A 4413-nucleotide genomic window follows, 5' to 3' on the forward strand; every position below is an offset into this window, starting at 1 on the left:
AACATGAAAAACAAAGTAAACTGTCAAATTATTCATCACTTAATATTTGCGTCATTTGAATTAGATGATAAATACCTGATATTTTTAGCAAAAGTATTTAACAGTGAATTAAAACTTCTCACCTCATAAATATTTATCACTGCAAGGCGCTGATTGAAATTTTGCATTTGTAGCAAGGTATTATTATTATTATCCCTCTACTGTTTTTAACTTTCGGGCAGAAACAAAGAAATTAATAAGCTGTTGAGAAACCTATTAACCATGGGCGCCCGCAGGAATGGGCAAGGATTTTCAAAAAGAAAAAAAATTATTAGATATGTAAAGTTATTCTTCTATGTTATTAGAAAATCATAAGGTATTTGTATTTCGATTTCATAAGCTTTTCAAACTTGAGTTACTTGCCCCCTCCCTAATTTTTGTTTTCTGCGGGCGCCCTTGCTATTAACAATAAACAAATGAGTTTAAAATGTTACATAAAACTCCTTGATTATTCTGATAAATTTTGCCATTAGCGCTAGTCTTTCAGATAAAACCAAATATTAATTGAATACTTTTATAATCTTTTTCCATTTTGAAATGTGCAAGTTTTTGAGTTTATTAAATCCTTTTTCTTGTGTCTTTACACTTAAGTTTCATGTTTGTTCTTTACAAAATTCTCTCCTTCGTTTCTGAATTTAACATGGGTTTATCATAACAATTATACGACAGCTTTCAAGCATATCAATTAGGGTTAGGGCGCTCAACTCGCAATCTGAGGGTCGCGGGTTCGAATCCCTGTCTCACCAAACATGATCGCCCTTTCAGCTGTGGGGACGGTATAATGTGACGGTCAATACTACTATCCATTGGTAAAAGAATAGCCAAAGAGTTGGTGGTGGGTGGTGATGATTAGTTGTCTTCACTCTAGTCTTACACTGCTAAATTAGGGACAGCTAGCGCAGATAGCTCTCATGTAGCTTTACGCGAAATAAAATAAAAACAATTCGGTGAAATGTGCTAGTTTATCTTTACGTCATTATCACTATGGTTACATGTAGTGATATTCTGTATTTTTCGTTTCGTAAACAAATTACTATGAGAGTAAAATTTCTTGAGTTAAATTTGAAATGTTTTTGCTATCATCAGTACACATTTCTTGTAAAAACATATTAGCTTTAACTTTTTACCCACTTTCAACATTCAGAAAGCTCTAAACTTCCGTTAAAAAGAACTTCTCAAAGCTATCAAGGGATAATCAGAGCTTTATGTTTCCTAGTTATGATAAGGCAAACTAATGTTGTTAAATAATGCCAACACACCAAGAGACTTTATTTTTAGGCAAAACAAGTGTTAGGTGGGCCTTAGTCACTGCGAGGCTCAAGGCAGGATTCATAGTATATGGGAATAAAAAAAAAGTGAAAATAAAAGTAATATTTTTTCCTAAATACAAGCATGAATTTTCTCTAACTAGTAGGAAAAACCTGAGCCATTATTCCATCGACAAAAACCGTTCATTTATTGAAAGCCAAAAATCTGCTATCTCATCCTTCTTCCAAATTTTAAGTGAAAACAAACACATAGACAAATAAATATTAGTACTATATTTATACATCATTTATATAAATTCGACACATATGTACATATTATATTTAGAAACAATCGCATTGGTGTATTGAATCACTTTTAATGACGGAAATTCATTCTACAATACAACGATTTGGTTACGTTCGTCAAAGGGCCAACCATATAGTTTTGGGTTTTTGCTGTTTGATCTTCAAGACTCACTCATAAAAATATCAGCCTTGCTTTAAAGTTAGCTTTGGGGAATATCTGCTACTGAAGTCCACGTCCACAAAAGCTTATTTGGTACTACAAACCTTGCAGGCCAAGAACTGAATAGAAAACGTTTGTTAACAAGGCTTATGACCACCTCTGACATTAATGCAAGTTGTTTATCGATGTGGTAAGCTTTAAATGGATGAATTAACGAGCTTCTGGAGTAATAAGGCCCATTATTCCATCATACTTGCTTACAGTTCATCAACACTGATAAGAGGTCAATCTTGCGCTGCCAAGCATCTTTTTGAGTATCTTACACGTTTTAAATCCAGATCTTCAACTAACAGTATTGGTAGTCTGAAAGCGAGTCCAAACCGTTCTAATCAGACATTCTGGGACTTGTTGTCATTCTGTGTTGTGTTTGACCAGCTTCTAGCCAACTATTGCTCTTAACATCATAGAAACGTCTTTATTGACTTTAGATAGATGATTGCAGTGACCACATTGACGCCTTCCCGTTTCTGTTGATAAATATATGCTCAGATTCATTAGAAGGCGCCCAGTGATTTAACACTTTAGACTTAGTATCTGATATTGGCAAGTTAAACTGGATGACAAGAGCAAACCTAATACTCTTTTAGCACTCAGTATTGGTTTCTTGAGTTTTGCATCATGCCATTTACCCTATGTATCCATATATTCTACTTCTGAGAGGGTAATGGGGCTTCCATTGAAGGTACTACGATATACCAATGATGTTTTGGTGTTTGGGTGAATGTTACAGTCTGTTGCGCTACTGCAAACAAAAGCCTGGTATTTAATAGTATAAGAAAAACAGGCTTGAAGTTGAAACAAGGGAAGTAGGTGCAGATGGAATTTCCTTGACTCTCAATGAATGCAGTAGTGCGAGACTTGCCTCAACCCATGGCAAAGTGATAAACACAAAGAGTCTTGGTTTTATGTCATATTACTATCATTTTGTGGCCAACTTTTCCAAGATGGCTGTACAGGTTATTGGCTCTCACTAAAGCTGGTTGGCATTTTATATGCACTGAGAAATGTGATGAAACATTCCAGTTGCTAAAATGCGCTTTAGTTGAAGCTCTGGTGCTGATATACCCATGATGAAACGTTGAATTCTTGCTAGATACTGATGGCAGCAATTGTTGAATGGGTGTAATGTTATTCCAGTTGCATGATTGAGTGGAACATGTGATTAAATAAACTAGTCATACATTAATGGCTCTTGAATGTAGATACTGCGTGACAAGGAAAGAACTGTTTGCAATTGTGATCGTTATCAAATACTACTGAAACTGCATGTAAAGTAAAAGGTTTACTCTTCGTGTATATCATGCATTATTGAAGTAGCTCAGGAAGGGATGACTGCACATTGGATTACAATGTTGCAAAAGCATGAATTTGTGGTAATGTATTGGCTAGGCCCCCAACACAGAAATGCTGATTGGTTGTTTCGCTGCATAGGTGAGACCTTGCTCATTCATTGAATGTCCTGACCCTGTATACTATGCATCAGATAGAGACACTTTTACTGTAGCAACGTTATGCCATGTGGTAAGAGATTCAACTAGTTGTTGAATACCATGATTTATGCTTCAGAATCTCTACGAAGAGCAACTGAAAGACAGAAGTATGCCATCTACACTTTATACAATGCAATAAGATGAAGCAGAGTCAGCACAGACTTGATAACATAGCATAGATGCACACAATGTGTGGCACTTATGTGAACTGCAATGAGTGCTTACTATAACATCTTATTATTCTTTGAGATATGGCTCTCAATCTATATTTCACCTAGCGGTCCCCAGAGTTCTTTGAATAAAACACTTCAAACCTTGCATATTGCAAAGACAGGAAGCTACCAAGATGTCACATATACTTGTGCTAACATGCAATTGCAGTTTTACTGTACAATTTGATTCGACATTTTAAAATGTGATAGAAACACTGAATGGTGTGTGCTGCTCTGACGAAAAGCCAAACTAAACAGGGTAAACTGCAATTACTGACCTGTGGATCATTATTTGAAGATGTGGTGCACATGATATGTTTATTAACTCTTTTTGGACAAGTGAGCACTTTTTAAGGTGTCAAATGCACACCTGCATATAAAATTTTACTATTTGAGTAGAGATACTTCTGACTCTATTCCAACATTGTCTACTCAAAAATATTTTAGAAGTGATATATTGTCATTTTGTCACAGTTTATGTAATTTGCAAATAAGAAAATGTTGAAACTGTAAACCTATAAGCTATACACTTATCGATTTTTTAGGAGTTTTACTCCCATTTTAAAGCATAGGTTTATATTTGGTAAGAAAATACAATTTGTGAATAAAATTTTTTAAGTTTTGTTTTTCACATGATTTTCCTTCTATTTCAGGCCCGGCATGGCCAGGTGGTTAGGGCACTCGACTCGCAGTCTGAGGGTCGCGGGTTCGAATCCCCGTCACACCAAACATGCTCGCCCTTTTAGCTGTGAGAGCGTTATAATGTGACGGTCAATCCCACTATTCGTTGGTAAAAGAGTAGCCCAAGAGTTGGCGGTGAGTGGTGATGACTAGCTGCTATCTTACTATCATTCATCTGTAGATCAAATACAAGTCCTAGAGTACAACGTATAAGTAAG

This window comes from Limulus polyphemus, unplaced genomic scaffold (genome assembly GCF_000517525.1).
Source record: "Limulus polyphemus unplaced genomic scaffold, Limulus_polyphemus-2.1.2 Scaffold508, whole genome shotgun sequence".
Classification (NCBI taxonomy): Eukaryota; Metazoa; Arthropoda; class Merostomata; order Xiphosura; family Limulidae; genus Limulus; species Limulus polyphemus.